General features: G+C 40.6%; 1 long non-coding RNA gene across 1 annotated transcript in view; it reads right to left on the bottom strand.

Annotated features, from left to right (window-relative positions):
- LOC125438090 overlaps nucleotides 1-25,119 on the bottom strand; it is a 33,342-nt gene extending 8,223 nt beyond the window's left edge. The window contains exon 1 of the long non-coding RNA XR_007245291.1: nucleotides 25,005-25,119. This is a non-coding gene — a long non-coding RNA (uncharacterized LOC125438090). The remainder of the gene's footprint in view (nucleotides 1-25,004) is intronic.
- Between the last annotated feature and the right edge of the window lie 2,707 nt (nucleotides 25,120-27,826).

The following is a 27,826-nucleotide window of genomic DNA, read 5'->3' as shown; positions in this document are numbered from 1 at the left end:
GGGAAGAGGGGGGAGTATTGTGGTCTTTCCAAACAGGGGTTTATACTCAAATTTTGAACTGTGTTACTCAGTCCCATTTCTTGTGAGATTTGAGCTCATGAAGCCTACTTTAATGCTTGTAAATGTGAAATTCTCTGCATATTGAGTTATCATCATAGGTTTTTGTGGGTCAGAAGACAAGAAAAAAAATACAGGGCTTCAAGGACATGTCTTTATTTTGCATTATTCAACTAAAACTTTTGAAATCCAGGAAAAACTGGGACACTTTTAGAAAACTGCCTGATCTTTTTCTCTCTTTTGACTTATTTTAGGAAAAGGTTGTGCGGCATTCTGGCTTTTATTCATTTTGTTGAGGTCACATAAGGATTGGATTTGCTTCTTTGTATACTTCTGTGTTCGTTCCCTTTATAGCATACTTTCTTTCCGTATGAAATGTGTAGCTTGGAAACGAGGTTCTTTTAATGAACCTTTTGAGTCTCACAAAATATGATTAATCTGATTAGTGTTCTGGCTCTTTTTATGCTTACATTAACTAACACAAAGAGCCCCCCTACAGGTTAAAGTTTAAAAGTGGATTACCAGCTCAAGCTAGTCTTCATGAGGTTTCTATGGTGCAAGGAAAAAATTGAATTTGCCTTTCCCCTCATTTCAGCCTTTGTCTTTCTGGGTTTTGCCCTTCTCCCTCGTTCACAGTAAGGTTATTAATTTTGCAGCAAAATCTTTAAGCAATTATGCAGATAGCTTGGGGAAAACAACATACAAACACTGTAAAGGAAAGCATCACTCCCCCTCCCAAATGGACCCCAGATATTCATTAAAACCAGATGGTAATATTGCTCACAACAATACAAAAACCTAACTTTGGCTCTTAGGCCAAGCTGGAATTAATGAAGACAAAATTTAAAAGGAACCATCAAAATAAATTCTATTCCTTATGTGCACTTTTAGATTTACAGCTGAAGAGAAGGGGGCAAGTCGAAGGATGTCTTTTTGATGAACGGCTAAGAAAGGCTACCCTACCCACAAACACATCCATCTTTAGTCAGCATTCCTCTGTGGGAGGCTTGCGTTCAATTTAATAGATAATGAACTTCTTCAGCTGAATCAGAAAATTGAGAGTAAAATAAAGTTCTGAATTTGGCAAGGCAGTTGTTAAACAGGTGGGGCTATTTATAGTCGCAAAATGCGCTTTGCTAAAATTGCTGCTTCTTTTTTGAAAGCTCAACAGCCTTTGAAATTCCTCATCCCATTTTTTTAAAGTTTCACATGTTGTTGTCATGCTCTTTTTTGCTTTCTTTCTTTCTTCTTTTTTTAAAAAGGCATGTCAAACTGCAGAGAATGAGCACTTAATTAAAAACACGGGGTTTGTTCCGGGGCACCGGGTAACATTTCTCCTCCTCGACAGAGCCTAAACAATGGAAATAGGAAGATTTTTTTGCATGCTGGAAGGTTGTGGGTAAAGAAAAACTAACACTGCACAATAGCCATTATGGACTATAGTCTCCCCTCATTGCACACACATAATTCCCATTACTCCTAATGGCCCTTGCACATGCCCCAATTGAAAAGCGAATAGTTCCCATATATAGAAGTTCCATACCAAAACATCTGGCAGCAAGCGATGGCAAGACAAAGAAGCATCTACCTCTAACCAACAGATTCCTGCACTAGCTAGCTTTTATCAGCCACTCTTAGAGTATATTCATTTTATAGCTAAATAAGCAAGTTCCCCAGACCCGGTAAGGGATAGTAACAATTAGAAATGTCTGAAATGCACATGCAAATAAGGACAATGTTCCTGTTTTTAAGGAGGAATCCTTACATCCAGGGATCAAGGATGAGTGCACTTCTGCCACTAAATTAGTTCAGGCAACATGACCACCACCTGTCTTGGGGGTGGGACCAGCCTCCCAAGTGGTTAATCAAGCTGAAAAGGAAGGCTATTAAATCAGCAGATCAGGGAACGCAAACCTGTGTTTGTGTGTGTGTGTGTGTGTGTTTATTTTCAAAATATTACTTTTCTCCCAATTCATTATTTATCAGCCTCAATTTTCTTCTATATGGCCCCTTCTGCACAACTGGGCAAACTGTGTAAATGACATTGGTGTCGCCCTGATCCATTTGCACGGACGACCCTCCTGTTGACAGCAAGCGAATTGGCAGGACCACTAGACTTTGCATGGCAACACGGCGGGGTTTTTTTTTGTTGGCCACTCATTTCTGTGTACCTACGCAAGAATGCACACATGTACCCCCCGCCCCCCAGCCACAACGACCTCCTGTGATACCCCGATATGACCCTGTGTGCCTATGTGGCTACACAGATGTGAACCGGAAATTGTTATAAAACCACAAGCACAGCTGGAGCAGAAGTGCCTCCTGCTTGTTGCAGAGTGCCATTTTTGGAAAGAATCATTAGTTTACCGATTCACCAATACACCATTTTGGAGGAAATAGAGCATTGCAGCTTCATTGCAGCAATGGTGGCTGTGCAAAGTTCTCTCCCAAAATGGTGTGTTTACCATCCTTAAACCACTGCTTTTGGCCCGTGTGGAAGGGGGCTATGTAATGTAACTTGTGGATGTAAGAGTGAACAGGTTAATGAATACTGCTGAGCATTGTGGACTGACCCAGGAATGAATTAAAAGAAATAAAACAGTATGTACACGTAGAGGGGGAGATACAATTGGGGACCTGTAAGTACTTGAATGGGGCATCTCATTTTCCACTCTTCTGTTATTTCTTCTCTCCTTTTTCTGAAAGTCTTCATAGATACCTTATTTCCCTCCATATCTCCTTCTGATCCACTAGCCAAACTAGTTTTTATCTGCCCCATCTTCAACTATATGTGTTATTTATTTATTTCATTTATACCTTACTATAGACCAGGGGTAGGGAACCTGCGGCTCTCCAGATGTTCAGGAACTACAATTCCTATCAGCCCCTACCAGCATGGCCAATTGGCCATGCTGACAGAGGCTGATGGGAATTGTAGTTCCTGAACATCTGGAGAGCCGCAGGTTCCCTACCCCTGCTATAGACTGTCTTCGTCTCGGTTGATCCTCACAATAACCCTGCAAGGTAAGTTAGATTGAGAGTGTGTGACTGGCCCAAAGCCACCCAGCCAGTTTCCATGACACAGTGGGGATTCATACCTAAGTCTCCCAGATCTTAGTCTGAAGCTCTGTTATCATTTTGGTGTTTTTAACCCCCTCCCCGAATTATTTTTTTTAAGATTTCAAGATTTTTCTGCTAAGGTGGGGCTTTTCTCAATTTTGTGGAAAGATCTATCTTATCTGTCCAGGACCCCAATACAGGAGAATGTGTACTTAAAGAAGTTATAGTTGATTTAAGTTTTTTTTATCAATACACTGATTAACTGATTATAAAGTGGTGCGTATATACATATAGATTAAACAGAGCCTTTGAAAGAACAAGGATTTTTGTTTTGTTTTAGATGAGGCATGAACATCAGAAGAGGCATGAACATCGTTTTAGAAGAGTCTCTTGTTGTTGCACATAAGAGAAGGGAGAATGCCTCTTCTAGGAAAATGCTTATCATCAGAATTTTTATGTGTACTTGTTTACATTCATATAATTGTAACTAATACATTGCAAATCACAGGTTTGCAGAAGATTTGAGTCTGTAAAGCTTTATTTTTTTAAGTGAGCAGTCTCCCAAACTTTACCTGATGTTACATAAACAAATTGCTTAATATGGATGTACCATTTCAATTTGCAGGTGTAATCTCACATAACTTGAATGATATTCCATTCAAAAAAATCTCCTTCACCGTGGAATATTAGATGTCAGAGAAAGATTCAAGTTATCAGAGAAAGTTTCAAGTTGTCAGAGAAAGATTCAAATTGAAACTTCTTTCTGACGTGCCAGTTTTCCAAATATAGGGTTATTTAGATGATAGGGTCTAGAGATGTATAACCACCTCATCTGCCGATTATGAAAATAAGGCTCCAGTAAAGAAATGTCATGAGCAAAGGATGTCTATGGGAAATAAACCACATAAAAAGAAATGTAGATCACAATAGAAATAGATTTTTTTCCAGCATGCATAAAGAATGAAGTCTTTTTGACCCTGACATTCAACACAGGAAGTATATATTACCAAAATTAGTTTGGCAGTCAAGTAGAAGGAACCCTTCAGAATAACTCACAAATGAGATGTGTTCTGGTAATTGGTATACAGAAGGAACAAAACAGGCCTTCTACCTACTAAATAGTAAAGTTGAAGTATATGATGCTGCCCTCTGCTGTGCAGTATAAAGAGAAATAGCTGCTCAAAATGAGATAGAAGGAAGTTTCAAAGTTAAGGGAAGTGGGGCTGGAATCCCTATAGGCTGCCATTCCTCTTGTAGAACTACTCCTGAAAATAAATGAAGCTATGCTTGAATCTACAGGAAAGTACAGAAGGAAAAGTATAGTATCCAAATCTTTCTATAATTCCATTTAAAAAAGCATGGAAGAGGAATGAATGGCAAAAAAAAAACCCAGCATGCAATTGGTGACCTATGGAAATAGAAGGGGGAAAGAATTTTCTAATGGTGTAACTCAGAAAAAAGATTTCAGAGATATAACAAAATATGACTTATTCCAAAAGGATTGTTGAGATCAGTGTGGACAACTTGCTGTAAAAAAGGTAGTCGCTGTTACCCAAGAACACATTCCAATTGTCTATTAAAATTGTCTAGTAAAAAAAAACACCAACATCCAAGCATTCAAAGGAATGAACATAGATGCATTTCTTCAACTGAAATGAATGCGGAATCTTTCTGCACAGAACTCTCATGTGTGTTGGAGAATTCTGAAGGTGCTGTGATTCAGCAGTAGAAAATAGGCCATGAAGTCCTCAGTTCAAACCCCTTGCATTTCTAGTTAAAAATAACAGGCAGTAGAAAAGACCTTCCTCTGCTTGAAACCCTTGAGTGTGGCTGCCATTTGGACTAGGCTGTACCAAGTTAGCTGGACCTTGATTCATGGTGGGTTCATGGAAATATATTGTGCAATCAGTTTGGTAGAGCATATATCTAGGTCCGTGGTGGCGAACCTTTGGCACTCCAGATGTTATGGACTACAATTCCCATCAGCCCCTGCCAGCATGGCCAATTATCTAATATCAGTATGTTTGTAAAAAGGATATCCATGACATTAAAATATCAACAGACTACCCATTTTGTGTCTAATGAATAAGAAACAAGGATAGAACTATTGAAGAAAATGATTTCTAGTATGTTAGTTATATGCATAGATCATATCATTTTGGAGGCATAAACAAATTGTTGAGTGATGTCTGAATCCATCTGTACTAAGACTAATAACTTTCTTGTTTCCTGGTTGAGGAAATTAGAACAAGACTTAAATTAATCACACTCAGCGCCATCTAGCCATGTGACTCAGAGAAGATAAGTAGTTATGCCATTCATTACATCCTTGTTAAAATAAACAAAGAAATAATAACAACCTATTATAAGGTACAATTTCACTACTTCAGGCAAAACTCAAATGAGCAGGAGTTCTATGAATGCATAGAAAGATAATGCATCTATAAACATTTCGAACCCTTTGGCTACATCCCGTACATAAGCCATATCTCAGATGTGGATCATATTGAATCAGATGGGAAGTTGCCACACAAATGTGATTACCAGACGTAGAACTTATATCTCACAGTATCAGAAATACTTTCTTGAAGAAGCTTACAAATGTCATTAAAATGATGAAATAACATGTCAGCAACATAAAAAATCATGGGAACAAGGATTTAAAACATTGAAAGCATCAGAAAGTAGATAAAAACATTTAAACTCCTTCAAAACCAGTAGTGTTCTGCAGACGTTTTGCAGGCCTTATGGTTGAGGCTGTTATGGTTGCACTATTTTGCCTGGTCTCCTCTTCTCCTCTTCCCCTCCTTCCCTCTTTCCCTTTCTCTCTCTCGCCTCCCTTCCCCTTCCCCCCTCCCCCTTTTCCTTTTACCATTTCTTTCCTTTCCCCTCCCTACCTTTTTTCTGCCCTTTATCTCCCGCCCTCTTCTTACTGACTTTCTTTCCATCCTTCCCTCTTTAGAGAACAGACTGGAGTGAGAGAGAAGAAGAGCTGAAATTGATGTACCAGTAGTTAAACATGTTTAGCCCCATTGGATGTAAAATTGAGGGAAATTGTGCCAATCTCTGTTTATACTGGGAATTTTCGTTAGTCAATTGATTGAATTATTTTAAATATTGATTATGTCGTATATTAACTATGTTATAGATAATTATATTAAATATTGATTATGTATATCATATATTGATTGTGTGTAAGCTGCCCTGAGCCTGGCCTTTGGCTAGGGTAAGGCAGAATATACATTTAATTAAAAGAAAACCATTGAAGCCCTTAGACAGTGAAACAGCAGAGATAGCTCTTTAGGTGGGGAGGAATGTTTAGTCAAAGATCTGGGCAAAAAAGGTACCTGAAAGAAGATAGAACCCACCCAGGTTTTCTGCTGGTAGAAAAGAGAGGTGGGAGGTGGGAGCCCTTTATCTCCCCAAAGGACTATTGCTGAGGTTCATGGGACCTGCACACTATATGGAATGGAAATGATAATAAGGAGGGAAACTGGTCAAGTTTAATCAAGAAAGTTGGCTGGATCCAACCTAACAAATTTGGTGCCAGGCAGAAGTCTGTGCTGCATTCCACTGTCTCTGTGCAACTACTGAAAATGCAGCATGAGGTTTTTTTGTTTAATCCACAAGTTGCTTTTGGGCTCCTGTTATTTAAGGAAGCCATACTCAGGGGGTGATATGTAATTGACAGAAATTATGTTTAGTCTTTTGTGATTTTTGCTGTACTACCTAGAACAACGTATAGAAAATAAGCAGCATTTAATTGATTGAATGTTTAAATGTAAGGCCTGACTTCCTAAAGCTAATACAGCTGCCTTAAAATTCTCCAACAGTATCATGGCTACCACTTCTGAGAACCCAGTCCCAAGTTATCGTGGACAGACCCTTGTCAAGCAAAGTTAGAAGCAGCTCACAGCCAGTTCAGCAGTTAAATATAATTGAAGCACCAAGTACAGGAGGGCATAACAGAGTTGAGTCTAAAGCAAGATCAAAACTGGGCTCAGACAACAGAAACACAAACATTGGCTTTCAAGTCCAAACACAGCTTAACTTCCAACTCCTTATATAGCAAATATCCCACCCACCCATGCAATAACTTCATGAAGCTGGAATATTTTAGTCTAGCTCCTGCAGAGACTTTTTGTTGAGTCCAGCTCACTCCAGAGCTGCTGGCCTCCTGCTGTGTCACCTTTCCTGACTGACATGCCGCTTTCTCCAGCATCATGGTTGGGGTTCTAGAGACAAAGGGGGCAATAGACCTGACACGACCTCCCCTGGTTTGCTGTCAGGAGGATGGGGAATCTCAGAGCTAGAGCCTGGATGTGGTTCCCAGCCTGCACGCTCTGTCTGAACCCTTGGACTTGGTTCTTCAGGGACTACGGAAGGTTCTGCCTGAGCCTCTGGGTCAGGTCCTGTAAGCAGTGGCGTATCTGCCATGGGACATGGGGTAACCCATGTCTCCGGGTGCACACCATCTGGTCACGTGAGGGGTGCAAAATCGGCTCCCCACATGGCCAGAGAGTCAGCTTTCTTCCGGAAAGCATGGAGCAGGCTGCTTTTTCAGCTTGCAGTCCAGTCAAGCCTCCTCCACCGCCGGGTACCCCCCTCCCCACTGCAGGGAGCCCAGGAGGGGGGTAATACCCTGCCCCAGCTCCAGCCCTACCCACAGAGCATGCAGAGTTGGGCCTCCGCAACAGGCCGAGTCCTGCCTTGAACTAGTTTTTCAAGATATGGTGAGCCTTTCAACAATAACTTGAAAAGATAGTCCAAGGCAGGACTGACCCTGCTAAAAGCAGCGGGATAGCCATGTTCCTGATCTCCAAGGTCAGTGCCTTGGACCAGTGGTGGGATCCAAAAATTTTAATAACAGGTTCCAATGGTGGTGGGATTCAAACAGTGGTGCTGCCACACACACACACCTCCAGTCCCTATTGGGCAGGGAGGTTGCTTTAGTAACCCCTTCTCAGCACTCAGAAAAAAATAGTAACCACTTCTAGAGAAGTGGTGAGAACTGGTTGGATCCCACCTCTGCCTTGGACTATGTTTTCAAGTTATGGTGAGCATTTCAACAACATATCCATGAGCCTTTCCTAAATTGCAAATTCGTAATGCTCACCAAATTCATAATGCTCATTCGTAATGCAAATCATAATGTTGAAATGCTCACCATAACTTGCAAACATAGTCCAAGGCACTGACCTTGGAGATCAGTGGCCCCATCTTCCTGCTTTTAGCAGGCTTAGTCCTGCCTTGGACTATCTTTTCAAGTTATTGTTGAAAGGCTCACCATAACTAGTTCAAGGCCATAACTAGTTCAAGGCAGAACAGGGCCTGCTAAAAGCAGGCAGATGGGGCCATGTTCCTGATTTCCAGGGAGGTCAGGGGTTGGGGCTGAGGGAGGCCCAACTTGCTTTGTTACCTAGCTTAACAGGGGGAAGGATTTCTTTTGGGGTTAGCACTGGGGAAGAATAGCTCGGTTTGGCAAATACGTTGGGGAAAGAGCTTAGCTTGACAGAGCAATGGAGAGAGCAACTTAGCTTGGCAGAGCTTTGGGGAGAGCAACTCACTTGGCAATGCGAGAGGAGGCTAGGTTGGAATCTTTGAGACTATGTATACGGGGGAAAATGGCATGGAGTGTTCCGCAGAGTAACACAAGGAGTCCAAATCAAGTTTAAAATGTTTATATAAATTTGGTTTCAAGCAAACATACAGTAAGATATGGGGGCACACACATACAAGTTCCTAGAGATATAAAAAGGTGGGGAAAATAGGTCTGGATGATAGAATGGGAAGTGGGAGGCAGCAGGGTGATACGTTACCAGCAGACGAAGGAGAAGACAGGGACTCTATGCCAGCACAGAGATCCCGTAGAAGGATGATATCGTGTCTCACACCAACTTGACCAAGGGAGGTTCAGGTTATAAATGAGCAATGAGCTTAAGGTGAGCAGGAATTTTATAAGGTAGATCGCTGGTTTGGCGGGAAAAGAGACCCTTTGCATTAGGTTTCATTTCTTGCAACTGTGCTGGGTTGCAGGGCTGAGCTAATTAGCATTTCTATCTATTGTTCTAAACCCAGGGGATTGGTAGCAAATTGTTCTCTGATTACATTAGAAGCACCTTGAATAGGTGGCCAGCAGAGTAAGTCTCTGGCTATTGTAATTTTGCAGAGGCAGCGAGATTAAATCAGGGATGGGAGCATTTAGGAGGTTTTAGGAACAGCTGGAGGGGAGAAAGGTTGCAACATCTCAATTCAAGGCGTGATGCACATTCACAACTCTATTAACTGTAGCTCTGGCTTGGGTGTGGACATTAAGGAGCAAATGAGTAGATTAACTCTCTACTGACTGTTTGCTGTTTCCAGACTTGTTTTTAGCCTGTTTTATCTTGCTCCACACCATATATAGCTGTTAGCATTAATATAACCAGAAATATATCTCACATATATATGATATCCATAAAAATCCCAGATTGAATGTGTGTTCTGAGATGTGAGGTGGAAGGGGAACATAACAGCTTGCTCTGCAGATGGGTGGGGTTTCACAGGCCCCCTGCAACAGGGATGGGCAGGGCTTCTGGGGGGCACCTGGATGAGGCTTTTGTCTCCAAATGCTGTTTGGTCCCTTAAGACTCTGCCTGCAGGCATTACCTGGGACTCTGGGGCCAAAGCTGTGCCATCTCCCCAGTCTGAGTCCTCCTCCGAGGAGTCCCCAGATATGCTGGGCTATGCCATAACACTGATTTCTGCAAGTAAAATAGAGATATTGATGCTGGCAGAAGAGTATATTTTTGGTACGCCTTTGTGATGTAAGTCCTCATTCTGTAAATACATACAAGATATTCGAAATCAAAGACAGCTATAGATCACTGATAGTATTTGGATTTGCTGAAACAGAACATACAGCAGCATCCAGCCAGGTCAATTCAAAGAATTCCTAAATCATATGACACAATTTTAACTAGACTGTTTGTTGCATCTGTGAACTTCTAGCTGGGATCTAAGGCTAGAAGATTCCGTGAGGGCAGTTCCATGGTTTGGTTGTGAAGGGTCACCAATGGCCAGCATTTCCACAACACTATTCAATGCAATAGTTGGTCATCCCTTTACCCTTCTTTATTCCCTCTCTTCCCACCATGCTGCCGTAAGAATTTTGCTATATGCTTTGAATCCAAGGCCTCAAGACCAACTAGACTGCCTAGAACCTGAGTATTTAGAGAATTAGTTGTTTTATATTCTGTATATCTTGTCAATGTTAAACTGTACTCTATTTGATTTTAAATACCTTTTGAATTGTATTTAATAAAGCTTTATTTGCTTTTTAAAACACTGTGAGTTTTCTGAACAAACTCAGAAGAACTTGGTTGCATTACCACCAGCAGCTAGCCCTGCTGCTACAAAGGGTCCATTTTCCCAGCTGGGTGAGGGATTTAACAAGGCTCTGTTTCTTCCACCTTGGCTTCTACCTGGGGATGAAAACAAGACATTTGCTCTCTCCTCATCATCAGACTTGTGAGAATAGCTCAGGTAAGGAATGAAAGCTTTTGGAATGAAAGACTTTCTCATACCAGTGCACAGAAACAGCAATCAGAGTTGACCCTCTGCAAAACAAACAGGAGACTCGAAGGTCTGTTCTGCACAGTCTAAATAAGATGTCCTGGGGATGCTAAAAAAGGCATCCTGGGAAGGCACTCCACACAGATTTCTACTCAAGATGTCCTCAGGATGCCTTATTTTAGCTCAGGCATCTTTTTTGGAGAATGTTTCAAAGTACACCTTTCCCCCTTAAGCTGCCTGCAAGATGTCTCCTGCTTGGCTATGCTGAATGGAAAGCTCAGGAGGGATCTTATTTTTTTCTGTCTGACCATTTTTCTGTCTGGTCATTTTCACCCTCAGCTTTCTCCTGACATTTTGAATGCAGCTGAAGGGATTCTTCCTGCCACCATTTGCTTTGCAGGCAGAGGTGGAGTGAGGGGAAACTGCGGCTGTGGCACTGCCCACCACCGCCCCCTCCATGCCTCTTCATGGCCTGGCCGTGGCCAGTGGTGGGATTCAAATAATTTAACAACCGGTTCCGGTGGTGGGATTCAAATAATTTAACAGGTTGTTTACAAGTACCATTTTAACAACTGGTTCTGCTGAAGTGGTGCGAACCTACTGAATCCCATCATTGGCTGTGGCTCCTCCCAGGGCGTTGTGCCCCCCCTTGCCCCATTGGCACTATGCCACTGTCTGCAGGCTGTGATCTATGCCACTGTCTGCAGGTGGACATCCCAAAAAGCACATAATTGTGCTCAGCTGGTCCTGCCAATTCCAGCAATATATTGTTTTTCAACTTTTTAAATTTTCGGTGAGCAATCTCCATACTATGCAACTACAAGGACACAAATAAGAGAATCTTAGTCCCTCAGAAGACCTATCTACCTCCCATTGAGAAGCATTGGGTTGACTTGCCCTCAGAGGACTGTCTCAGTTTTTCTGTGCAGTAAGAAAAAATGCTGTCCACCTACAAAGGACATGTCAACCCAATGCTTTTCAATGGGCAGCAGACCCATCTTCCTAGCAGCAAAGATTCTTGTATTTGTGTCTGTATAGCTACGAAGATGGCTCCTTTAATTTTTTTTAATATGGAAACTATATATTGCTAGGATTGGCAGGGCTAGCTGAGTACAACTGTGTAGTTTTGGGGCTGAAAAAGTGTACAGGATTGGAATCTGCAAAGCAAACATCCTAGGACGTTTCAGCAAATGGCAGCAGGGAGAATCTCTTCAGCTGCACACAAAATGTTGGGCACAAACTGGCCAGAGAGCAAAACGGTTGGACAGGAAACAGCCTATTTTCCCTGTGACACCTTTGCTGTCTAGAAAGCACACCAGAAGCTGCCTCTTTTTAAGATGTCCCCTAGACTTCTTATTTGTGTGTGGAGTAAAAAGAGGCAGTCTCCTTTTTTAAAGATGTCCCACAGGTGTCTTTTTGTACTGTGTGGAATGAAACAGTGTTCTATCTGGATGTGTCTATCCGACACATATATGTGTCACTCTCTTCCCATGTTAATCTTTCCCTCTTCTTCACCATCCTAGGCAAATGGAACTTTGAAGACAGTACAAAGGAATGGGAGCAAACCACAGAGCACAGTCAGGCACCATTGGGTCACTGGACCAGCCATGGGAGCCCACCTAGTTGGCTGAAATCTGAATATGGAAGTAATTTTATTGGTGGTTGAAGAAGAAGAAGAAGAGGAGGAGGAGGAGGAGGAGGAGGAGGAGGAGTAGTTTGGATTTATATCTCACTTTTTTCTACTTTAAGGAGTCTCAAAGTGGCTTACAAACACCTTACCTTCCTTTCCCCACATCAGATACCTGAGAGCAGTGGCGAAGTTACAAAGGGTCAGGGGGCACACGTTGCATTGGGTGTGCACCCCGGCCCCAACCCTGATGTTTTCTGCCGGCTGGAAAAGGTATGTGGGAGGACAGGGCCACCAGGGGGGGACAGAAAACATGGAGTGTGCCCCAGGCATGTGTGCCCAGCTATGCTTCTGCTGAGAGAGGTCTGGGAGAACGGTGACTGGCCCAAGGACACCCAGCAGTCTTCGTGTATAGGAGTGGGAAAACAACCTTGTTCACCAGACCAGAGTCTGCAGCTCATGTGGAGAAGTGGGGTATTAAGCCTGGTTCTCCATATTAGAGTCCATCTGCTCTTCGCCACCACACCACCCTGGCTCTTCCTTCAAAGATTAATGGAAAGGGAGGTCTGGCAATGTAATTTACTGGTAATGTTCAGTGTATCACTTACTACCTGGGCCGGGGAGGGGGGGGTCACTGCTAGCCAGAATCAAGCAGAGTCACTGGCTAGGTCAGAAACAAGTGCTAAAGGGGCTGCTTAACTTGGTTTGGTCCAGGACCAATTTACCATCACCGTCTGCCACAGTCTGCCACTGGTAATGGACTGATCATATTTAGGTTACTTTTTGATTCAATGCATTCTGAAAATATCTCCCTATCAGTGTCACATTCCAGCTGTCAGGATGGCCGTTTTCAAGTCACTATCCCTCAGCCTAAGCTCCCTCATAAGGATAATATAAAAAAATCCCATGTATCACCTTATCTTTTTTTTTAAAAAAAAAAGGCAGGAAGGCCTGCTTTCAATAATGAAATACTCCTTTACCATTTGAAAAGATAATGATTTCGAACAATGGCTATTACACAAGTAGCCCAGAAAGAATACTCCACCTACCTCACTGGGCACACAATTTTGTAGAATGCATGCACCGCGAAGAATTGTAGCTGACTGAAAGTATATCTACAAAAGTCAGAGTCCAGCTATCAGCAAGATACTTATATTGCTTAAAAAATTAATGGGACTGAAGCAGTGCAATCCTAAACAGAAATAAAGCCTTCCAAGTATACTGAAGACAGGATTGCACTGGGGGAAAACATGATTTGTGTTAACAGGGTGCTGTGTTGTTCTTAGGCAGAATATTTCCTGCTCCATGTTGGTACGTTAAGAGCCAAAATGGGGGGGGGGCAGGGGGGAGTCTCATTTCTGGAGCTGGTAAAGCCATGGCTTCTGGCACAAGGGGCAAATGCACCAGCAGAGGAGGCAGATAGGCAGGAACCTGGGATCCACACAGCTCTGTGGCACGTGACCCTGCAAGAAGCTGTCAAGTCCCAGCCCCATAAGCCCAGGATGCTGTGCCAACATGGCTGCAAACATTCCAGGGGTATTTCTCGGGTGGAGCTGACCTTAGTCAGCTTCCACCTAGGGTTTGGGCAGAAAGTGTGGTACCCTGATCCATGGACTGATGATGCCACTCTTTTGGATGGTATATGTTCACTGAGCCTAGTAGCTGTCCCCACCCGCCAAGTAGCTGTCCCCACCCCCCACTTTATGCATTGTGTATAATGTCTATCATATGCTTAGTGTGGAACATGCAGTCAAAGAACTAGAATATTAGCATTGTTTGGGGATTTCCCACTCCTCTGCTGTAGATCATGCAAAGTCCATGGGACTGGGAAAAAGGTCTCTTTTATGAAGGCAGTATACCTCTGCTAAGTTGCTGAAAATGAACAGAAGAACAGCAGGAGAGTCATGGTTGTGGAAAAGAACATTGGACTAGATGAAGGGGGAGAAGTATGAAGGTTGGGTCATACCTAGGGGAGTAGTTTTTGCTGCTCCCCCCTCCAGCAGCAGACCTCCAAATCCTCTCCTGTGTTATTCTGGGGGAGGGGCAGTTGTCCATCCTGCAAGATCAGCAGAAAGGAGACATTTGAGGCTGCAGTACAAAAGACCTGGGAAAGTAGCACTCTGCTGATGGGAGTCCCCTGTCAGCAGTTAATTCTGGCAGGATCCAAGACTTGGACTGAACCAGGACAATAATTGTTGCTACAGTGGACAATTCCCCTTTTAAGAACAAATAAGTAAAACTGACTTTTGAACTGCTTCAAATAGCATATTTAAAACTGGTCATAGTTGTGTTTTATCTCCCTTCTATTACAAGATAATAAACAGCAATGCAACTTGTAACATTTCTAGCATTTTATACACCACTGTGCTGAACAGTAATAACAGCATCAATAGAAATAGTTGCTGGTGCATTGCAACAGGCAAAGGTTTTTTTAATTTGTGTCTGCAAGTTTTTTTAAAATTCTGCTGTTGAAAGGGCAACACATTTAGCCTTTCCCTCCACCCCCCTCCCTGCGCATCTCAAATATGCAATTGTTCAAGTGTGGGAAAGTTTGGTCCAAGTTTACATCTTTACAAATAATAGCTTAATACATTGCTTTTCCTTTCTTCACTGTTAATTTTCATCTGCTCTGCTCCCTCTGATATTTTTGCTTGTTTGTTTTGTTTCCCACTTCATGGCTGATGATTTCCATTATTAAATTATTTACTGAAGTGTCAAAGGCATGTTGAATAGATTCATTACAATTCACAAGTTCTAGGTCACTAGAATAAGACAAAAACACCTCTTTAGACTCTTCGGGGACAAAAAGCATCATGTTTATTAGGTCTTATAAAGCATTTAATAAAGCATGAAAAGATATGACATCCATCCCACTAAAACACAAGGGAAAATGAATGATGTTACTGTAAATCTTTGCATCAATCACGCCTGGTACTTTGGACAACAATGTTGTTTTGTTTGCATTTCACAAGTGACAAACAACTCTTCTGACTGGCTTAACATAGTCACTTTCCATTAGCCAAGACCAGAAGCAAGTCAGAATTAAAACGTGGCTCTTGGTTGCTAGGCAGCCGAGTTGTCTTGACATGGTGGTTAGTTTCCTTTTCATTGAATGACAACAGTGGAATGAAAGAAGTTTTGAAAAAAACTTGATAATGGTTTTCAAAGGAGGGGGATAATTGGGCTCATTTGTGGAACACTGTGTGGAAACTTTTCCTTGGCGGCGAGGGAAGACTGTCACTAAAAATTTCAACTCTTGTACACAAACTTGACCTAGAATCTTCTCCAGATTTCCCTCAGTTCATTTGCACAACTCTTCTCTCAAACCGAGGGGTGCAGGGATGAAAGAGATAAGACAGATGGGTAAAGTCCCAAAGGAATAAAGGAATCAATAGTTGTGATTTTAATCCATCGATGAAAAGGAGGAATTAAGTGAAATCTTTAAAGTAAGGATTGTGTAAAAAAAAAGTACACATGATATATATTTTATGAGTACTCTGGCAAACACCTGCATTTGGCTTTTTGGTTTCTTTTTTTACAAACTGGGATGATTGTGACATCTTCTGCCAGAAATTAAGTAATTTTGCTGCTGTCATTTGTGTGCGTGTGTTCTCCACACAATAGGTAATTGATTTTCTCCCCCTTAAAATATATATATATCCCTTCGGTATCAAAAAAAATGTAGAACATAAGATGATTTGGAGGCAAGCTTTTGTGGCAAACATTCATCCAGGAAATTAATGAGATAATAATAATTAAGTTTGCTACATGGTTGCATTAGCATTTAAGCTGAAATAAAAGTCTAATTATATATAACTGTCCATATCATTAATTTGCCTTTTTTTAAAAAACAACAACTGAGCAAAATGCTCCTAGAATGAAAGAAAGGACCAATTAGCATTGGATTAACATTCATGGTTATTTACAGTTGGTTTTGTGCTTGTTCTTGTGCTCTGACTTCCTAAAATTTCACAACCCAAAGATTTAGAAAAAAGGAGTTGTTTAGACGCAAGGTGCAATGAAGTGGCTGCAGCCATTGTGTTGACACCACCTCGCTCATTATACCCTCTCAATCAACACTCGGCACACAGGAAACCGCAGTAAAGCCCATCTGCCATGGTTAATCGGCAGGCAAACCCACACCCGGGTTCCGCGCCCGTTACTCTCCAGCCGTATTATTCTCAGATCCAAAGCTTCATAAGGGATCAGCCAAAGTCCATTAAAGTAAATAATAGCTAGAAATGACAGGCTTAGCCAGGATTGGGAGGAAGTTGAAGACCAATCTGAGCTGTGAGCTCTGATTAATAGAGAAAAGCATTAGGAGAAAAGGGGAGAAAAATGACCTCAGCCTGCTCCAAAGAATTCCTGAACCTTGGTTGTTAGGGCAAGTGCTACCATCTGAGACGTTAGTGATCCTTGAATTTCCTTCACTTTGATGCAGCTGAAATGGGAAAATTTTGAAAGTTCACCCAGGCCCCAGACCCCAGCTGGAAAGCCGTCTGGAGTCAACCCTGTCAAAAATGCTGCCGAGTTTTTTTTTAAAAAAAGCTTTTATTAGCTAGATGGCAACAACAACAACCGCAAAAACTCCTCTCAACTTTAATAAGAAAGTAGGTATTCTATGCATTAATGAACAGATACTACTCAGTCGTTTACAAATATAATTAAATACAATCTGCAGCAATGGATTGAATATTAGGCAGAAATTTATCTTTAGTTTTTTTTAAACAAACCTAGATCCTTTAGAAATTATTTGCAGTGGCATTTTGTAAAAAGTGTTTGGGAGGACTTGTATAATGAAGGTTGCTTCCAAGGATTTCTTGCAGCCTTTACTCTGTTTTGTCAGCTGTATAACTTGTGCATGAACAGCTTGTAAAGAGAATGTTGGGACTATTGGCCCTTGAAAAGGTCTTCTTTTTGCCCCGTTGACTAACCCCTTGTGGCTTTAAATGCGTGAAGTGCATGTTCAAATGGTTGGCTGGGGGAAAGAGAATTGCCTGCTCCAGCACATGCAGGAAATATTTCTATGCATAACTGATGCATATGATTTCTGACCAATGGGAACGAGCCATACAACTTTTGATATTCAGACTCCTTTAAGTATCCGCTAGACAACACCCAAGCTATGCGAACATCAATATTTCCTTATCCCCAACCGACTGTAAATGAAACGATTCATTACTAAAAGGCAGGTAGAGATAAATAACTTTTCAAAGGATTCCCACCCACCCCTTTTGCATCCAGCCAACCTCAGCCTTTGACAAAACTGTTCCAGAACATGGAATAAAATTATACAGTCACTGGTTATAAAAGCCAGGATGGAGGAGCAAAATTCACCTGTTTGGGAATTTTATATAACAGGAGCTCATTTTGTGGCCTTATTTCAACTAAAAAAAAAGTTTCTAATAAAAAACTGTGCAGTTTTCATCAATAAAATGGGAGTGAACAGGAATAAAAAATGATGGCTCTGCCAGGAAATTGCTGATAACCTAGCTAATGCACTTTTTTGCGTCCACGTGATGTCATTTTCATATTTTAATCTTAAGTAGACCTAGAAATGACAATTATGAAAAGATAAAATAGATACCACCAACAGCTGTAATGGCTATATATGCTGCTCAAAGATACGCAAAAAGATACAGTAAATCAATATTAAATTCTCCACATGTACAAGTATCGCATCCAGGATATCATATAACATCATTATAAGCAAACTCTAATACAATTTGGACAGTTCTTCTGGAGAATACAGGGATATGCAGCTAACTGCTCCTGTACAGTTTCACTGGTTTGTAGTAAAGGGAAGCAAATATCTGTCTCTTTAAATGCATAGTTATAGTACTGAACTGATGCATGCATTGGAGAGAGTGAAAAGATCATCTTCCTTGTTTGTTCTTATTCATTTCAAAATCAGACATTTGTATCTAAATTAATTTGTATGAAAAGTCAATATGTAGGCAGCATCAAATTTAGGGAACAAATACTTCATACACAGCATTTGTTCCAGATGCTTTGACTTTATTTTTCTTCTAAGAACAACTGTTTATTGAATTATGTATATTAGGGCATCAAGGAAAATAAGCTTGATCTTTTTAAAAGAAAAGATGAACAAATAAAATTTTGACATGAAACAGGAGGGAATTACACTGAAATAAAATTTAAAAAGTTAGAATGGTGGAAAATCAGCACAGCTATTGATAACCAATAAGTTTCACAAAATAAAAGTAAAGCAGCCATATATTTTAAAATTTTTGTGGCACAGCTTTTTAAAATATGTAAGGTTTGTTCTGGAAGTATGATGTATGTAAAAATGCTTTCCCAGGAATTCGTCTGTTCTGACCTTTTACCTTTTGAACATGTTTTATATGTCTGTTTGTTTCACAGAAATAAAGAAATGCATAGTAACTTGGTGTATTTGGTTGCATTAATTTTTCTCTTTTTTGTGTCCTACTGGACCCAAGGTATAATCATGTTCTCTTGCACATACTTGCACTGAAGGTAAGAGTACTGTTACAACATCACTCATGATGAAAATGTTTACTGTCTTTTCCTTTAAAGAAAACCCAAAGCAAAATTTCTCTTTCATCTGATATTTTGTCTTTCCAGATTGCCTAATGCTGTCATTTTCTGTAGGGACTTAGAAACATGTTGACTTTACATTTGGGACCAATCTAACAAAAGAAAAGAGATGGAACAACTTTTAAGAATGATTGCCATTAGCACAAAAGAAAGTATATATTTAAGTTCCATTTGGGATTCACTCGCTTATACATGAACAAATATAATAATAACTGTGATTTACTCAACCAGCCTTCCCATGATCATGGTGAAATCAAGATTTGTCCCCAGCTTGTGAGATTTTATTTTTTTTAAGTGGTGGGGAGCCCATATTGTCATATTGCACAGAAACTCCACCGATCCATTTTCCATTACTGATTAATCTCTGTAGGATAATGTCTCTGGTCATGCTCTTAGAAGTGGCTACTGTACAGACCAAATACAGCCAGTGGTGGGATTCAAATCATTTAACAAGTGGTTGTTTACAAGCACCATTTTAACAACTGGTTCTCCCAAAGTGGTGCGAACCTGCTGAATCCCACCACTGCATACAGCCATGCAACCAGGACTGACTGTTTTATGGGGCCTACTATGGCTGAGCTAAAAATGTTTTGGAAAAAACGGAGTATGGCTTTTTCCGGATCATTTTGATACACTACTTATAAGAATCTTTCTGTAATCATAAGTTGCATGGGGGTGTGTGTGTGTGTGTGTGTGTGTGTGTGTGAGGTAAAATAAGTCCATTCCTTTCAACCCCCTATTCCCCTTCCTCTGCTGTCTCTCACTCTGTTGAAATTTAGACCGCCAGCTTCTCACAGACTGCAAGCTTCTCAGGGGTATTGACCTGTCTTTTTTGCTAATAATACTGTGTAAAGTGCTGGGTACACAATAGTGCTGTATAAATAATACATAGCAATATTTTACCTGGTAACTTTTTTCTCACTGTATGCACACACGAGTTGTTTAACCCTATATTGTCTTAAAGGCAATGCCTCCAGTCATACAATTAGAGGCATAACAACTATTTCCCCAGTCCCAGTGGCTGCCATTTTTTTACCCATGGTTGCCAGGGATTTCTAATGCTTCCTTCTTGGCAATTTTTTTTATCAGGAAGTGTGTCCATTTTTGACAATTTGTTGTAAGGTATGGTATACCAATATTATAATGAAATGTACAATGTAAACATCATGGTTATCTATAATTATAGCACATGTTTTTCACCCTAAAAACAAAGGCGGTGACTTGTTTAAAATTATTAATATAGCAGAAAACAATTATTTGAAGCACTTTCTGTGATCTTTCTATTAGCTTCTTCCGAGAATACAGCAACTTAAAGTCAATGAAACAGTAGCAAATAAATTGTTTAAATCTGATTGCACTGCTAAGTAAGTAATTTGACAATTGCATACTTTCTGCCTCTTTCGTTTCCCATATCTAAGTTTGTCTCTACAAACTAACTAGCATCCTGGGAACTCGTGAAGGGTTTTACCACATTCATCACTGAGTGACTTGGCAGGTTTTGTAAGCAGCAGAGCTGGCTTGGATTTTTTTCTTTTGTCCTTCAGTTTGGTTCTGATTTTAATTGGGTGCTTCCTTGGCTATTGAATACCACTTTTCTTTGGCCTAGGCGTGGAGCTAAATTTGTGTCTGGTCCATACCACTTCAGTCTGCAGACTGGGTCTCACATGACAGAATGTCTTACCATGCCAAAAGAAAATTACAAAAAAAAAAGTGTAACACGCAAAAACTATGAGACTAGAACATCAGGTTTTCTTTGCTGAGGGAATCATTTTGCATGGGGATACATTCAGTCATTTCTGCCCCCATCCAGTCTGAAAGTGGTTCAGTGTGAAGGCAAGTCCATCACCTCACTGAGAAGTGGGATTTTGGTAGTCCTTCCAAGTTTTGACAAATTGCTGAAGAAACTGAAAAATCCAATAAACTAAATATTTGTGGACCAATTTTCCTTGATGGAATGAGCAGTCATAAAACTGAGCAGTAGTTGCTGCTGCTGCCTAATTGTGCATTTATCTTTGTTTGTATTCAGCCACCTGAGGTACAGTCCTGTTGCTCAACATTGGCTTTCTATATCATGTACAATATGACTAGATAACTTCTTCATAAACAATAGACGTCACACACAACACAGTTTTCCCACTCTGTTTTTCATATAATCCTTTGTTAATCACAAGAGTAAAGGCTGATTTGGGGTCACCGATGCAACAAATATTGGCAACGTTATACAAAGATGATCACAAGTAGAATTTCTACTGTGTTTCTCTTCCACAACAGCAATATTAACGTTCCATGATATAAAGGAGTCAAAAGACCATCCTGAATGTGTACACACTTTTTTTAAAAAAAAATTAAAAGACATTGATCAGTACAATTATCTCTAGCACTTGATGCATTTTATTTCTACACTGGCTATCCTGCCTAATTTCTCTTGCTGCATTAATTCACTGACCAACATTGCCAGCTTGGTGCTAAATTCTGCTAGTAAATTTGTTCAATTTTGTAGTAACCAGAGAAAATAATTTTCCATAAAACAAAAGAAGTGATTAATGCTTCCTCCAGATCATTTTAATTATTTCTTGAAGAATGGAATTGTATATTGTTTACGTTGGCCTGAATTTCTTAGCCAACACAGTCTATTTAATTTCTAACTGGGATTGACTTTAAAAAAATTCTTGAATCATGACCAACTTTCCCTGGAAGCTCAACTCCCTGTTACTAAATCTTTTCATAAGCAAATGGCATTGCTTCTGTCATAACAGCAGAAACCATAGCTGTACCTAGAAAGTGAGCCTGTAAATCATTCCTTAGGCAGTCTCTTGTGAAATTTTGCATGCAGTTTCCAGTCTGACAGATACTGGAAAAGTCTGAGTTCACTTGTTAGATTACTTTGACAGAAATAACTTTGCATTTTTCATACTACATTCTCTAGAGTCTAGACATTTACACGACAACAAACATTTGATCCCTGGCAAACACTGTATCCATGAAAGTCCATGAAAGCAAAGTTAATGAAAGACATACTACTTCAACATATGCCTAAACATCAAAACTCTAAAATCAAACTTCCTTCTTGCTGTAAAGAATATGCTTCTGATTCTGGACCAGCCTATCACAAAAAAGTAAATTTATTTTTGCCAGGGAATTATTCAAAACCTCTGTCATTAAGAGTACAATTCTATGAACACTTAAAATACTGAGTCCCTAAATCATCCCATTAATTAATTTGCACATCTCCATCATAACGCTTCAGGCATGGAGGCAAAGAGATCGATCCTACTCCAAAATATCTATCATAGTTGAAAATCAAGAGCTATCACCAAGTGATCATTTCCAACCCGCATGTCTCTATTATCTTATTTAAGATATAGCTTAGAGTGCTGCACTTCCCTCAGACTTTCCATTGAAAGGAGTAAGCCTAACCATGTTTTCTCAGAAATGTCCCATGTTATTCAATGGGACTTACTCCGGGGGGTGGGGGGTAGGGGGGGTTATTAAGAAAAAAAGGGTGCAGCTGAGAACCTGATGCTTTGGAACCTTCCATATTTGGCCCTTTCTTCAGGTGAGCAAGCACATGACTCTCTAAGTTATTGATGTAGTGTCCGATAATGTCGGTTCAGTCTTTACTGACAATATCAGTAAAATATTTGATTGCATTGCATCAAAAGCCATAATAAATATGTCTGATAATAGATACAACACAATGTATTTCAATCTATGTAGTTAGGCTAAAATGATTTTAAAAATCAAGGAGGTGCAACATATTGCTTATGTAACTAATCATAGGGTGACATAGTTATATGCATTCTGTGTGCATTTTTGATAATAGGTAAGATGGCACTAGAAAGTCCTGTATCCCCTGCAATTTTAGCAGATGATGCTGAAGTTGCCATCATTTAAAGTGCCATCCTAAGCAATGTTAAACCCATCTCAGACCACTGAAATAAATGGGTCTAGGAGGGTACAATTCTGCTTAGGATGGCTCTGTTTAGAGTACTTTCAATGTAACAAATAGTTAGCTAAGAACAAGATATTTTATTTAAAATTCTGAAATCATAGATGCCAGTGCTCTCCATGTATGTTTTCACAGATCCATTAAAACACTTTTCAGACTATTTAAAACATGTTTGGCTATCTATTTAGTCCGTCACTTTCTGTCATATTTCTTTTTTATGACAGACAGCACTCGAGTACAGTATTATGGCTTCCATTCTTGTGATTAACAGCATCACTGCGCAAAATTATTCAAGAGAGACTTTGCTGTCTTTTTCTATTTGGCACCAATACAGCTTTACCACTGAAAAGCAAATCCCCAAAGAAAATGTAAAACTGTTCTTAGCATGTGTGTATTGCATTAGGAGCATTGGGGTGGCGAGGAGTATTTTGGAAAAACTCTTGAAGCACCCTTTCTTGTTTTGTATCCAAATAAATAAATAAATAAGCAGGCTAAGCTAGGTTTCTATTATCCAAAACATATTTCCCAATTCCTGTTTTCCCCAGTAGGTGTCACTGTTGTGACTGCAAGGTGACAATTTTAAAACTAGCAGTTCATATTTTTAAAAGATATTCTGGCGGTGCAGTATCAAACTGAAGTCATTCTAGTATCACACAATTCATTTTCCACCCACATCTAAGGAACTGAAGATAGGTGATCAAGGATAAAATGGTCTGTCAATTTATATAAACAAAGATGCAAAGAATGTGTCACAGGCAGATCTAATTGAAGCAGTCCACCTTATGACAATCTTTGCATTAACAGAGAATGTAACGGGAGAATCAGATTTGGGAAAGTTGGAGGGGGGGTTTACCTCAAAAGGCAATTGGCTAAAAGTTGTAAATGTTTCTTGTAAACTTGCAACCTTTCATTAGTTCTTTTTGTCTCATTTCAAAGTTTGCATTTCCAGTCATTAACATAAGTGGATTGATCTGTAGCCCACTTCTGTGTATACTCACTTGAAAATAAATCTAATTTAACTTGCTATGGCTTGCTTCCCCCAAAGTGTTCTAGAATTGCATCATTAATTAAATCAAAATACACATCATATGACATGACATAAAATAACCTTTTGGAAATGCAAGCTGTCAAGAGTAAGGAAGGACTGTAAAGGACAGCTGCCATTAGAGAATAGTAGTTTGGTGCGAGTTATATATGTCCATTTCATAGGTAATTTACATCCTGGATTGTATTTTGAACAGCATTTTAAAAGAACAATCAAAGAAGATAATACTCTAGATTTAGATTCTGTTTCCAGAAAGATAGAAAATAATGGCTAGCTAAGGAAAAAGGATTATCACAATAAAAAAGAGATAGTTATTTCTAATTTTGTTGGCTGCTTACAGGTATGACAGTGGATAATTTCAAGTATTTCTTTTGTTCTATAAGGGGGGAATAAAATCCCATAATTATTTTTAATTCTGTTGATTTAATATTCTAATCTTTAATGTACTTTTTAAAACTCTAGAGCTTAAAAAATTACAATATCATGTACTTAGCAATAGTTTTCTTGATTAAGATTGTATAGTCTTGATTAAAGTCCAAAGTTATGTACGAAAAGCACGCATCACAAAAAATAAACAACTATTACTGTTTATTTTAATCATATAATCTTAGAGGCAAATGCCGCACAGTCAATATTTCTTTTTTTTAAAGAACAAGCAACTTCCTTACATATCTGAAGGTTGTTTAAAATAGTCCCAATATAGATTGATACAAAGATAGAGACTAAAGTTATCTAGATTAAAGTTATCTGTTCCATGAGCAACTTTACAATTAAAACAAACAATCAAACATGAAGTCATTTTCCTGTTTGCATTTCCATCCCCCAATTAATTAAGGACTTTGTTGCACTAGCAAGTCTGGCCGGTAGAGGCCTCTTTAGATGTGCCTTATGACTGAGGACCCTCCTAACGTGCCAGGAATCATATGCTCTTTGCTGAACTACTTGAAAGATTCTCTTACATAAGGGGGAAAGAGAGAGGGAGGGGGAGAGAAAAGATCACTCTTTAATGCCCTTTAAGTTTGCAAGATGTTGATTAATGTTGCCCTTTACATTAATGATGTTTCAAGTAAAAGAAAACAAATTTAAAATGGATAAATTCTATTGAGGATGCATTAATTAAGCAGAGACTTTACCATATGCTGTGGCTGGAGTTCAGGCTGGCCTTTCTGTTGTAGCTACCTGTGTAAAATCCACCCCAGCCCTTACATGAATGCCCAAGCTCAATAGCCATTTGAATGAAGGCTTTAGTTTGATTCGCCATAGAAGGGGGGACTGTGTCAGTGTGTTTTCTTTCTAGGAGTCACTAAGTGATTTCTATATCTGTTGTCATGGTGATATTGCAAAGCAGTGGAAAATGGGGAAGGGGGGGGGCTACTTTAAACTCTCTCTCTACACCCTCTGAACTGAGAATGGAGATGTTGTTTAGGGACGCCTATAAAACATTGGGCTTTCTCCGGGCCTTCTTTTTGTTCTCTGATTGTCAATAAAACTCATTTTAAGGGGAACAAGGACATCTAAATGTCATCTGTCACAGTGTTAGAGAGATTAAGTTTGTTTAGGAACTTGTGCAGGACAAAAGGGTGCTATTTGCTGGGCAGATACAAAAACGACCATGGTTATTGGGGGTGGAGGTGGGCGGGGGGGAACTCTTGATTTTGAAGGAACAGAGAGAAGGCCTCAGAGGAGAGATCAGCTCACTTGCAGGTGACGGTAAGAGGATCCTTGACATGACAAACCTCAAAAACACATATCCTTGCTGAAAGAAATACAGTGTTTAATTCAAGCGCTCCACCCTCCGCCCCCCTTTTCACTCCTTCGTGGTTCTTTCTTAGCAGGTTTCTAAAGGACCCAAGGTAGGAGAACAGCCAAGCTTTTAAAGAAAAGATGTGACACCCACACCTGATAGCCCTTGAATGAATTATAAAAGAGAGAACAAGGATTCTTCTTTCGATGGAGGTACGTGTGCTCTGCCTTCCCTGCAAAGCCCCACAATAATAGGTGCTGTATTAACTCAGCCTTTTCCCCTTAATGAGGCTAAATGGAAAGTACAGATTAATGAAGACATTGGTGTTATTAAAATCAAGTCCTGCCGTTCATATGCTTTCCTTAATGACGAACATTGTGGCTATTGGAGAAGAAAAGGGACTCTGCCTCCCCCCCCCCAACCCCCATTAATTTGGCACACGTCCCAGATCTCATTCGACCAGAACCTATCCAGTACAAAAAGCAACCCATCCATAGCCTTTCTGTTCCACAGCCTTTCTGTTTTATATTTATGTTCATCTAGGAGGGAAGGGGGGCACTTCTCTTTTATCACAAACACCTTTTTTTAAGCAAAGGGTGATCTCTCAGCTTAGATATTCATTAAACAACACAGCCCAGCCTTACTAATTTTGACACAACTGTTGGCAGGAAATTAAGTAATGAGCGTTCTTATGATTACTTGAGTTTAGAACATTTGCATACCTTTAGGAAAGCAGCGCATTAATCATCATAGGGATATGTGGAAGGTCTTTGGGAGTGAAGTCTGGGGAACAGTATTCTGTTCCATACAGAGGGATAATTGAGTAGTTTACAATGTTCTGGTTGCTGCTGCTTGTGGTGATATTGTTGATGCAACCATGACAATTCCTATTCCTTCTGCTCAATCTTTATTTAGAGTTCTATTGTACTGATATAGCTGCTTTGGTAATGGCTCAAAACATGTAATAGCACATCAGTTCAGTCACCCACAAAACAACCTTGTAAAACAGGCTACAAATTGTTTGGTCCACATAACAGATGGGTGTGAGGTGTGGAAAATACTGCCTTCACTGAGGCCACCTTCTGAGTTTGGATAGTGATGAGCTCGTCTTGGTCAACACGAATGCTTTCAACAGAGGCTAGTGTGACGTTTGTAGCAGGGAAAAAACTGGGTTGGGATTGGGGCTTCTGCTCAGCCACCAGTTCAGAGGCGTAGCAAGGGGGAAAAGCGTCTTGTGCATTGGTGCGCCCTCTGCCCCATCCTGGAATGCCCCTGTCCCGGAACGCCCCCACCATGCCCTCACCACACTGCCACAGGGGGGCACACCCGGTGCATTGCGCCCCCCGTCCCCTTGGAGCTGCGCCTCTGCACAAGTTCTCTGGGAGATCTTGGACATGTCACTGTCTCTATGCCTAATATACCTCACATATTATTATGAGGGGGGGAGTGACAACAGTAGGACTAGGTAGGCAGGCCACTGGCGGGGATAAGAGATCCCCACTCCCAGCTCTTATTTCCCCTGCTGCTCTGAGTGGTGGCTGGAGAAAAAAAAGTTGTTGACAGCGTGACATGCCTCTGTAGCAATTGTCAAAACTCTTTGCCTTTGTCCAAGGAAAACTTGGAAGTGATGTCATGCCATTCCCAAAGCTTGCTTGCCATGCCCTCCCCCATCTAGGTTTTTGGGGTATGGGGAGGGAGGGGAGGGAGGGGTGGCATTCAAAGAAGGGGAGGGAGTAGGAGGGGATCCGGCATCTGTATATTGCCCACCCACCTTAACAGAGGAAGGGGTGGCATGCAAGGGAAGGAGAGGGAGGGGTGGCATGCAAGGGAAGGGAGGAGGCCCGGCATCTGGACATGGTCCACCCACCCTAGTGGAGGGGAGGGAGAGGGAGGGGTGGCATGCAAGGGAAGGAGAGTGAGGGAGGGGAGTGAGAGGGGGTGGCATGCAATGCTCATAGCCAGACTGTGCCTGTTAATCCTAGGAAGTGTGGGGGGGACCACAGTATGCTGGTAGGGTGGGGCAATAAAATATCATCATTAATGATAATACATAAGCACCTAAAATATGTATGGTGATATTTCTCTCTTTGAAACCATAACTCCAAAATAACCTCTGGCGCTTGACTTAATTTGTTAATCCCTATCTCCAGATGAAGTACAATAACTGTTTGTACCTGTCTTGCTGTTTGTGCCTATAACTCAAGACAGACA

This window comes from Sphaerodactylus townsendi, linkage group LG08 (genome assembly GCF_021028975.2).
Source record: "Sphaerodactylus townsendi isolate TG3544 linkage group LG08, MPM_Stown_v2.3, whole genome shotgun sequence".
Classification (NCBI taxonomy): domain Eukaryota; kingdom Metazoa; phylum Chordata; class Lepidosauria; order Squamata; family Sphaerodactylidae; genus Sphaerodactylus; species Sphaerodactylus townsendi.
The sequence above is the reverse complement of the archived record's forward strand: the minus strand, read 5'-3'. Positions and strand labels throughout refer to the sequence as shown.